The sequence below is a fragment of the Silene latifolia genome, chromosome X (assembly GCF_048544455.1).
Source record: "Silene latifolia isolate original U9 population chromosome X, ASM4854445v1, whole genome shotgun sequence".
Taxonomy (NCBI): domain Eukaryota; kingdom Viridiplantae; phylum Streptophyta; class Magnoliopsida; order Caryophyllales; family Caryophyllaceae; genus Silene; species Silene latifolia.
Window position 1 is genome coordinate 155,291,458 of NC_133537.1, and position 12,100 is coordinate 155,303,557.

The 12,100-nt window shown below is 38.5% G+C and overlaps 1 non-coding gene across 1 annotated transcript; it reads right to left on the minus strand.

Annotated features, from left to right (window-relative positions):
* Positions 1 to 1,525: 1,525 nt before the first annotated feature.
* Positions 1,526 to 1,632, minus strand: LOC141626109 (small nucleolar RNA R71). The gene has a single exon (XR_012535833.1). It is a non-coding gene; the product is annotated as a small nucleolar RNA R71 (small nucleolar RNA).
* Between the last annotated feature and the right edge of the window lie 10,468 nt (positions 1,633 to 12,100).

The window sequence follows — 12,100 nt, forward strand, 5'->3', positions numbered from 1 at the left end:
ACTTAAGAAGGTTAGACTTGGCCTAAAGAATTTACATAATGCTGAGTTTTCCAATATTGGTCAGAGGATTAAAGATAAAAAAGTGGAACTAGCTCAATGTTTTGAGGATCTTCAGAAGTATCCCTTGTCTGAGGCCCATATTAACAAGGAAAAGTTGATTTCTGATGATTTCCTTAAGCTTAAGGAGGCTGAGACAAGTATTTAATTCAGAAAGCTAAACTTCATGATATCAAGCACAATGATTTTTGTTCTGCTTATTTTTTTGCTAAGATAAAAGAGAGAGAACAATGTCACTTGTAAGACATAAACCAACTCGAGTCTCATTAGACCACGCATGTTGTTGAGTAGGGAAGACTATGTCGACTTGTAGGTGTTGTACAATCTAATCGATTCGGCTCCGGGACCCAAACTTTCCTAGGATTGTAAGATATAACCCAACTCAATCCATCACAACAATAATTGCTTGCTTATAATTTGAGAACATGTTTGTATGATCAATTCCCATGAATCCCCTATGACCCCATGACACCCTAGTGCTTTTTATCAATTGTTTACAACCCTTTCAATTCATCTTGCTTGTTTATTTCCATTGATATTTAGTTTAGTAACCTTCTACATCAACCCAAATCGTGACACCCCTAAGACACCACTAGTTTCAATAGAAATCTCATCTCAATTCCCGTCCCTTGGGATCCGACCTTTACTTGCCTCTTTACTAATTGTAGAGTTGTTTGTGAAGCTATAAATTGTGTTTTGATTCGGACGTGACCCAACGACCACATCTATTTAATTGTGAACACGAAACGGACCGATCAAAAATGGCACCGTTGCCGGGGACGGTGTTTACTTGATTTAGATTTTATTTTATTGTTATTAGTTGTGTCTTTCTTCGCCTTTGGGAAGTAAAACTCCTCAAGGTTTGTTCTAATTGTTTCCGAGTTGTTTGATACTTTGCATGTCTAGAAGGTCACAAGGTGATTTGTTACCTTTTTACCGTGAAATTGAAAGAACCTTGACAAACAATAGGAGATTTGCTAGGAGGAATTTGAGAGGTATTAGTGAGGTTGTTCAACCAACTATTGAGTTCATTAACCCTTTTGCAAGAGAAGGTGAGGAGAACCCATTACAAAATACCCCACAAAATCAACCTACAATGCCTAAATTTTCATCACATTCCGTACCCACCGAGGAGAACCTACCCAATGGTACTCCCACACCACAACATCTAACCGGAAATTTTATTGCCAAATCCGCCTTTATCCAATTAGTCGAAAGGAGCCAATTTGGGGGGATGCCTAGTGAAGACCCTCATTCTCATATGGAAACCTTTTGTGACTATTGTGATGCGATTTCTCAAACCGGTGTGACTCAAGACCAAATTCGATGGGTGTTATTTCCTTTTTCTCTAATTGGCACCGCGAAAGAATGGTTGAAGGGCCTTGACAAGGCCACTCTCGGAATAGATTCTTGGAAGAAGTTGGCTCTAACTTTCTACAAAAAGTTCTACCCACCGGAAAAGACTAACATGCTAAGAGCTCAAATTACGGGTTTTAAGCAAAGGGATGAAGAATCTTTGTATGAAGCTTGGGAGCGGTTTAAGGGAATTTGTCGCTCATGTCCTCACCATGGACTTAGCGAATGGTTCTTGGTACAACAATTTTGGAACGGTTTATATGAAGATTCAAGGAACATTCTCAACATGGGATCAAATGGAATGTTCACCGAAGTTGATGACAATCAAACATGGAACAAGATTGAGGAAATGGCGGTCCATAACTCACAATATAGTAGACCTCGCAAGGCTACTAGAGGAGGAAAGCATGAAGTGGACTCCGTTACTCAATTGGGTGCTCAACTTAGTGCCCACATTGACACAATCAATTTGAAGTTTGAAAAAGCTATGGCTAGACTTGAAAAAGCCTCAAAATCACCAAAGCATCATGTTAATGCCATGACGGCCTCCTCATCAATCCCAAGTGGGATATGTGAGAACTGTGGAACTTTGGGACATGACCAAAGTGAATGTAGGGGAACAAATGAACAAGTAAATGCTTTCCAAGCATACAAGAGTGGTACCCCTTATTCCAATTATTACAATGAAAACACCAAGTTTCAACCAAATCTTTCATACAAAAGCCAAAATGTTCAAAATCCTCAAACAACTTACACTCCACCTCCCATGAGAAACCAAAATCAAAGACCATTTTACAACCAAAACCAAGGTTACCAAAATCAAAATCCATACAATCACCAAAATGACCAAGGTTTTGATGTTCAAAAAGCGGTCCTCCAAATGCAAAAGAATCAACAAGAGTTTTTCACTCAAATGCAAAAAGATAGTCAAGCAAAGGAAACCACCATCAACAACATTCTAGCTCACACTAAGATGTTGGAAACACAATTGACTCAACTAGCATCTTCAAGCTCACAAAGACAAAAGGGGCAATTACCACCTCAAAGTAATCCCCCAAGACATGAAACGGTTAGTGCCATTCACTTGAGAAGTGGTACAAGGTATGAAGCACCGAAGAAGCAAGTTGAGGATGAAGTTGTGGAAGCTAGTGATAAGGAAGAAATTGTGCAAAACTCCAAAGATGGAGAATCATCAAAAGAAGAAATTTCAAAGAAAAATGAAGACAAGGTCAAGGAGAAGGAGCCCATTGTGATTAGACTTCCTTTTCCAAGTCGTCAAGCCAAGCCCAAATTTGATGACCAACTTTGAAAGTTTATGGAAATTGTGAAGAATTTGGAAGTCTCAATTCCTTTCACGGAATTAATCAATCACGTGCCGGCCTATGCGAAATACATGAAAGGCATCCTCACAAAGAAGAAGTCGATCCAGAAACTTGAGACTATCACCTTCACTAATGTGAGTAGTGCGATACTTCAAGGGAGTTCACCTCCAAAACTAAAGGATCCGGGAAGCTTCTCAATACCGTGTACCATTGGCGACACCACGATCAACAAAGCCTTATGTGATCTAGGGGCTAGTGTGAGTGTTATGCTGTACTCGATAAGTAAAAGGTGGGGGATGGGAGAGCTTAAATGCACCAATATCACACTCCAAATGGCCGATAGATCGACGAAGACACCATTAGGGATATGGGAAGATGTCCCCGTGCGAATTGGGATGTTTTTCATCCCGGTGGACTTTGTCATTGTTGATATGGAGGAAGACTCCAACATTCCAATCATTCTTGGAAGACCCTTCTTACACACCGCGGGTGCGGTGATTGATGTAAAACATGGTGAGCTCACTCTAGAAGTGGGAGATGAGAGTATAACTTTTAATCTTGACAAGACTATGAGAGCTCCCCGTTTACATGAACCGTGTTTTATGATCGATCATTATAGTCGGAAGGATGAAAGGAAGAAGTCGGAACTCCAATGGAAGAAGAAAATTGAAGATGCTCCATTCAAAGAGCAAGAGAATTGTGACAAAGAGAGCTTTCAAAGCTCATCAAAGACAAGCAATTAAGAAGATGGCCTCATTGGCCAAGAAAAGGAAATGGGAAAGTTGTCTCCATCAAATCAAGAGATTTTCAATGATCAACTTAATGAAGTTTGTGGTCTTTGGGACGACGAATTTGAAGGGATTTTTAATCCCTACATTGGTAGTGCCATCGATCAAGACCGACAACAAGGGCCAAGGTCTATTGAAGACCTCTACCATGATAATGAACAAGCTTTTGATTACTTTTTCAAGGTGTTGAGCAACATCAACAACACCTTGAACATGCCCCCTTGACATCTCATCAAGAATGAGAGTTTGGTGGAGTCCTCCCTAAACCACCATTTGTAAATATTTCTAACTCCCTAACTTGCATTTCAATTCTTGTATTGCATTTTTTTGTTGTCATCTTTGGATTTTTATATACTTTGATCAAGATAATTATCATGTTTGAGAGAAGTGAGGGAGGGATTAATAATTTCAATTAATGTGTAGTGCTTTAGCTTAGTGTGGGGATGACAATTGCCTAAGCTATCTATGCCTTAGTAGTGCCCCCGCAATGAAGAACACAAGATATGAAGAAGAGTGGAAGAATGACAAGGGATATGCGTTGTACATGGATGGAACTGAATCCGGGTACAAAGGGGTCGAACCGAGTAGATTCAGGAGAATCCGCTCGTTTTCAAGCAATCCGGGCGTGTTGGGTAGAAGACGCACGTCCTGAAATGAGCTGAAGTTTTGAAATTTTTGACTGTCAGCGAATCCGGGCGTCCTACATCCTAATCCGCCCGTCTTAAAAAAGCCGCCCGTCCTGAAAGGAAGACGCCCGTCTTCTTGGCTGAGGAAAACAAGAAAAATTCACGGGATCGAAATCCGCCCGTCTTCTCTGAAGACGCCCGTCCGTGTTTTCAAATCGAGCGTCTTCCCTTAAAGACGCCCGTATTTAGACGAGTTTTCCCGACCCGAGAAAAGGCGAGAATCCGCCCGTCCGAGCGTAAACCGCACGGATTGCCCCCGATTCGAATTTTTCAGGCTTTATAAAACCCCTCCCACATTCATTTCTTCATTCCTTCATTCATAACACTACTCAAAACCCTCAAAACCCTCATCCTCTCCATCACAAAAACAAAATTCCTCAACTACATTCACCAAAATCAAATCAAAACATCCTTTTAATAACAAATCAATCACTCCTTTTTCAATAAAAATCAAAACCAAGCACAAAATCTTCAACCTTTGAGTCGATTTCTGAATTCATAAAGGCAAAGCCTTTCATCTTTAAATCGATTTGGGTGCACTAGAAATTGAAGATTTTTCACTCTTTCTTGGTTAATTCATCAATGGCAAGGACTAAGGGAGCAACAAAGGCAACAAAGGCAAAGGCACCAAAGGCAAAGACACTTTCATTAAGGCAAAAGACTCTTCAAGCAAAGAAAGCATTGACTATGGTGGTATCAAACCCAAACTTGGAAGTGCAACAACAACAACAACCTCCCATGGGTGCAACAACATCTACTACTCCGGAAATTGATCAACTTGCAAACTATCTGGAGGTAACTTTCATTTCCAAAACCCATAGGGACACTTTTGCTAAGTTTTCTTGAAAATCATTTCAATCCACCAAGTTTATATGTGAAGATACCTTAGAAAAATTGGGTGTCCTTGAGCAAACTAGAGCCTTTTTCAAAGCCATAGGGTTGGAGAAATTGTTTGAATCAAAAGAATTGACATACCCCTCCCTTACCTTAGAATTTTTGAGTTCTTTGAAAGTTAACAAGGTTGAGACTATGGAGAACCTTGAGTTTCATCTAGCTAATGTTAGTAGGCGCATCTCCTTTAAGGAATTGGGTGAAGCTTTGGGTCTTAGTGATGAACCGAGTTATTTTAAAAATGTTGGCAAATATGACCCCGACCCTCTTTGGGAGGCGATTTCCGGAAGGAAATTTGAATACTTTCATGCGAGTCGTGCTCTTTTAGTCCACCATCCGGGTATAAGAGTATGGCACAAGGTCGTAGGGAGCACCATCAATGCAAGAAAAGACACCAACCATATCACCAAACTCGATTTTGTTCTTCATGAGTCGGCTTTAAACATTGGAAGAGTACACACCAAGCCTTTTAACTTTCTAAGGCTATTGGTGGATAGATGGCTCAACATTTGATTGGGGGAAGAAAGGCACTACCGTTATTGTGAATGGAGGCCTAGTCACTATCCTAGCTAAATACTTTGATCCTAACTTCAACAAAGATAACAAGTATGAGGCGAAAGAAGGTGGTCATCTCGTTGATTTTCATACTATGATACACAAGTACAAGTGGGTTGCCCATAACCCTCTTGACACAAAGTATGGATGGCTCACTAGTGAGGCTAGTTCTTTCACTTTGCCTTCAAAGATTTGTCGATTGAGTGTCCACCGGACCAATTATCTACTTATCTACTTCCCCTTTCAAAAGAGGCCGAGTATATTATCCAACAACAAAAGGGTGAACTTGAAATACCCTCCTCTTCCATTGTCACACCACCTTACCCTTTTGAGTACCAAGAGTTCAAGCCGGAGGGTGTTGAAGCAAGAAATGATTATTTGACTCTTCTCATGCAAGCAATGCACAAGCAAGCCTTTGAGGATCGGAAAAATGCTTACTTAGCTCAATATCCACCCCTCTTACACTTAGCTAGGCAAGGACTACTTGACCCATCATGTCCTTTGCCTAGTTGGGCGGATAAGGAAGTCCTATTTCCGAGTGCATCTAGGGTTGTTCCGGGTGACAATGAGGTTGTTGGTAATGAAGAAGTGATAACATTGATGAAGAAGCTAGTGAAGAAGGAGAAGAGGATGATGAGCAAGGTGAAGAAGAAAGTGAAGAAGCAAGTGAAGAGGGAAGTGGCAATGAGACCACTTCTAATGAGGAAGATGATTATATGATGGCAGATTAGCAAGCTTTGGAGGCTCCTACCCTCTCAAGGTTTGTCTATTTCTCTCTTTGTTCTATTTATTTATTTTTCTTGATCATTGTTGGAGTAGTCCTAGCACCATTGAGGACTCACACCTCGGTACTTTTTGAGGTGTTCTCATTTTATTGTTCCCACTTTCAAAATCCAAAATGACAAATTAGTTTCATGCATTGCATAGTGTGTGCATGAACTACACCCATCCTTGGACATTAGCAATAGTGTCTAACTCGGTTTGGGGAAGTTAATGCATACACAACGGGAGGTAATCTAAATTATCCTCTCCGTCATAAACAAAAACCATGCATCATGTAGTGTAGACTAGTGTAGATTGCATTTAGTGTAGAAATCATGCATCATGTTTGCATAATTTCCCATCATTTTGGCCATTGAGGACAATGCCCATATTAGTGTGGGGATCGGGAATTCTAACTTAACTTTTATTCAAAAATCCAAAAACATTGAAAAATTTCGAAAAACCATAAAAATTTGAAAATTGAAAAACCCAAAAACATGTTTATCCCTTTTGTAATGTAGTTATATTGTATATATTGCATATATTGTGTTTGTTCTATCCTTGTTCACATTGATTGACTACGCCACATCCGATACATGAGGATCATGAAGACCGCATGGTATGATCTTTCCAATCTCTTTTTTCCTCTTTATGTTAATGACTATGTGGCTTTATTTTCATTGATGCGGTATAACAATGTGAATTTAGGACTTGCATTTAGTTTATATGTCATATTAGTTGATAGAATCACTTGCATTAGGATGTATATATTAGTTGCATCATAGCATGTAGTTGCATTTAGAAAAAAAAAAAAAAAAGTTTTGAAAAGTGCCTAATTGAGAACTTTGACAAGAGCAACTAAGCCATTACAAATACTTTTTCAACTTAAGACTTTGCCTACTAGAATGGTTATAAAACACCCTAGATAGTGTCATACTAGTGTCTTTTAACCCATTACCCAAAGCCTAGTCAAGGGTTTGCATGTGAGTCACCTATCCAACCCCGTGATGCGATGTGGACTTGGTTAACTTGTCTAGGTGACCTTGATTGACCTTGTGGTAAGCTTGAAGTGCTCATTTCAAAGAATTTTGTCATGTGGAAGTAATTTAATGCAAAGGAAACCTCAAATGTTATGAAATGTTGAAATGTTGAGAAATTTAATTGTTTTGGTGGAGGCGTACCACTTCGATGTTCTTTGGAGCGGGATCCATTGAATTGGGCCCCCACACGGTTGTGAATTCGGCCGCCTAGAGACAGAGTGACTATCACCCCGAAAAGCTATTGTCTAGAGGTTAACCGGTTGCCTAATAAGCGATTGGCGAAAGCAAAGGACACTAGCCCGGAAGGGACAAAACCCATCTTAAATTTTTGAAATGTGAAAGTGAAATGAGGACAATTTTGAATACTAGTCATATCCACCCTTTGTTTATAAAGATTTGAGCATTTCATTCCCAAAAAGCCTTTTTTTGTCAAGCCACTTTGTCAAGCTTGGGACGATCCATGACCTTTACTTTTGTAGAGAATTCGAGACTTGTCATGTCATATGCTACTAGCATCATAGGTATCATCATTCCACCACCATCCGATCGCTCTTGACGAAAGCATTTGGAAATTGAGGACGAAAGTAGTCTAGTTTAACACCATTTGGAGGTGATTTAGTGCCATCCTCTTAGCCTTAGTAATTTGTTGAACTAGTATTTGTGAAGGATTACATGCTCTTAAATTTTTTCTCTTTTAGTTGCCTCCGCCACTTGATGAGGAAGTGGCTATTCCTTTTGTAGATGCATCCATTATTTGATTTTGTGTGCTTAATGTTTGGATGTGTCGCCATTTTGGCAAGACCCACCTTGCCTTGCAAGAAGGCATCCTACCTCATGGTTGTCTTGTTGTGAGTTGAAGGGGCGGAGTGAGACCCGCTAATTATCTCATATCGGCTATGTTATTAGGTTAGTTTAAATAATGGTCCTAGTCTTTGTCACCTCTTTACGCGGGACGAGCAAAGGTTCGATTTGGGGATATTTGATGTGACCATAATTAGCGCATATTTAGCCCCCGAATTAGCCTTGTTCCCATGCTTATTAGTACATATTTGGGTCATTTATTGTCTTTGGTTCTTTGTTTTGCATATTCTTTGAGATTTTGATCCCTTGGTAGGAAAGGAGTGCAAATCTTGCATTTTCATGGCAAAACGAGACAAATTGATCGAATTCAATGACCAAGCATCAAGGAGATACAAGATTAGAAGGCCTTTGTACATATTATAGTAGATGAGCAATGTTGAGAAAGGATCCTTGAGTCCCCAAGGAAATCCCCAAGGAATTTATGAAGAAAAGGGAAGAAAAGAAGAAGAAATGTTGCTGAGGTACAATCCGTGCGGTTTCTCCACAATCCGCCCGTCCTCCACAAGCACAATCCGTGCGTTTTCTCCTTAAGACGCTCGGGTTTGCAGCCACCAGGATCCGACCGGATTCACCTGAAGACGCCCGTGTTCCACCGCCAGAATCCGCCCGTCCCGACTCCAAAACGCACGGATTCCTGTACAGCGCAATTTCGTCTTCTCCAAGCTACAAAGAAAGAAGCCCTTCCTTCGAAAAATACCGGCTCCTCCCTACTCAATCTAAAAAGTGTAATTACTAGTTTAGCCTTTAGTTAACCCTAATGCATCCCCCTAATTTCCACTATAAATACCCCATTAGTCTAATTAGAAGAGCATGTTCTTCTTATCAATAATTAGAGTAGTTAATATCAATCAAATCTCTCTTTAGTATTGTAATCAACAATTAATCAAGTTCTAATACAAGTTTTATTTCCTTAATCTCTCTTTTGTTCATCCTTTATTTTGGGTAATTGGAGATTATTTGGGTTATTATTGGGAGATTGACAACCTCTCAATCAAGCATCAAGTACTTCTTTTATTCTTTGCTTTATTATTGGAATCATTAGTAGGTATAATTCTCTTAATCTCTCTTTAATTATTGTTAATTACTTTCATTTATTCATCATGTTTCCTTTTGTTGGTATGATTGACAACCTTGCTAGCATGATCAACATGATAATGAGTGAGTAGTCTCTTAGCTAGGGTTAATGGGTGATTAGGGGAAACCAACATGGGGAATGATTCATGCTTAAATTAATATGCTTTCATGGTTTATTTGCTTGCTTGTTATGATCTCAACTCATGCACATGTTATGTTTGATGAAATGCTAAGCCTATGAATCCTTGCATTTACTACCATCTCCTATCTTTTCAATGAGACTTGTAAGACATAAACCAACTCGAGTCTCATTAGACCATGCATGTTGTTGAGTAGGGAAGACTAAATCGACTTGTAGGTGTTGTACAATCTAATCGATTCGGCTCCGGGACCCAAACTTTCCTAGGATTGTAAGATATAACCCAACTCAATCCATCACAACAATAATTGCTTGCTTATAACTAGTGTAGATCCCGGCAAAAGCACGGTTTTTTAGATCATTTTTTATAAAGAATTTGATAATTAAATTGACTGTAAAAATAAATTTTAATAATGTGCAGTAATAAAAGGGAGAAGAAATAAAATTAGACATTTTTCGCCTAAATGAAATTGACCCTTGAACTAAATTTTTTAATAAAAAAAGTTATTTATTATAAATAAGATTGTCAGTTTAACATAAATAACACATTATTTTTTTTTATCCATATAAATATTTAGCCGAAGTGTATAACTATAATTATTATTGTATTTTTTGTTAAAACATACAAAATAACAAATACAGTATAAAAGAAAAATGTGAAAAGCATATAATGTAAGTAAAATTTATGCATAGTTCATAAGATGGGCTAGTGAAAAAATCAGGTATAATTGAACATCAATTAGTAGCCCATTATTTAATTATAATTTAGGATTTAGAAAAGAGCCTAGTTTTGAGTAAATATTGTTTAGATAGGAAAAAATAGAGAATGTCTTATTCTCTTAGTAGTACGGGAGATATTTTAGAGGTAATTGATATGTTGTGATTGATTCGAAATTAATCTAATCAATTGATATGAAAGATTGCATAATATATTAGGGTAATTGATTGTGATTGCAGATTTTGGGCATAATATTGTAAAGATTTCATAATTTGAGAGGCAAAGAAAATATTTGTTTCCATGTATAGGATTGCATTATTTGAGAGTCAAACCATATGTTTGTTTCCATGTATAAGATTCAAATTGATTTAAGGCATACGTTTAAATTGATGCAAATGCAAATTTGATTTAATAAAAGTGGACGCGCCAACTTAGACAGGCTCATCAAAGAGTAATGTATGTTAGGCGGGAAAACTACTTGAGAATTTTATTCTCTTAGTAGTAGGGGAGATTTGAGAACATGTTTGTATGATCAATTCCCATGAATCCCCTATAACCCCATGACACCCTAGTGCTTTTTATCAATTGTTTACAACCCTTTCAATTCATCTTGCTTGTTTATTTCCATTGCTATTTAGTTTAATGACCTTCTACATCAACCCAAATTGTGACACCCCTAAGACACCACTAGTTTCAATAGAAATCTCATCTCAATTCCCGTCCATTGGGATCCGACCTTTACTTGCCTCTTTACTAATTGTAGAGTTGTTTGTGAAGCTATAAATTGTGTTTTGATTCGGACGTGACCCAACGACCACATCTATTTAATTGTGAACATGAAACGGACCGATCAAAGGCAGCAGTTATGGCAGTCCTTGTCTGATTTTGCTGTAACTGGTGGTCCTTGGGTCACTATGGGGGATTTTAATGTGGTTAGGCATTTCACTGAAAAAATCAGTGATACTCCTCCTGTTTTCTCTGAACTAGCTGAGTTCAATAACTGCCTTTTGGATTGTGGTCTAGATGATCATCAAGGCACTGGTGATGATTTTACTTGGTTCAATAAGCATGACATCTCTTCCAGGGTTTATTCTAAACTGGATCAGGTTATGGTGAATTCTGATTGGTTTCAGCATTGCCCCCAAACTTTTGCTCAGTTTAAACCACCTTGAGTTTCTGATCATTGCCCTGCTATCCTGTCTTTTCACAATGATCCTCTCCCCAAAAAGCAATTCAAATTCTTGAATTGTTGGGCTACTCATCCTGACTTTCTTTCTATTGTTTCTGATGCATGGAGCTGCAGGGTTCGGGGTAATCCTATGTTTAGATTGATGGAGAAACTTAAGAAGGTTAGACTTGGCCTAAAGAATTTACATAATGCTGAGTTTTCCAATATTGGTCAGAGGATTAAAGATAAAAAAGTGGAACTAGCTCAATGTTTTGAGGATCTTCAGAAGTATCCCTTGTCTGAGGCCCATATTAACAAGGAAAAGTTGATTTCTGATGATTTCCTTAAGCTTAAGGAGGCTGAGACAAGTATCTTAATTCAGAAAGCTAAACTTCATGATATCAAGCACAATGATTTTTGTTCTGCTTATTTTTTTGCTAAGATAAAAGAGAGAGAACAATGTCACATGATTGGTACCATTCAGGATATAAATGGTGTTCCCTGCTATGGTCCTCAGGATGTTGGTGCTGCTTTTGTGGAATATTATGAGAAGATTCTTGGATCTTCTGTCCAAACTCATGCTATTGATCCTGCTATTATCTCTACTGGTTGTTGTGTGGAGAATCAGGATCATAAGTCCTTAATTGCTCCCATTACTAGGGTGGAAATTAAGAATGCACTTT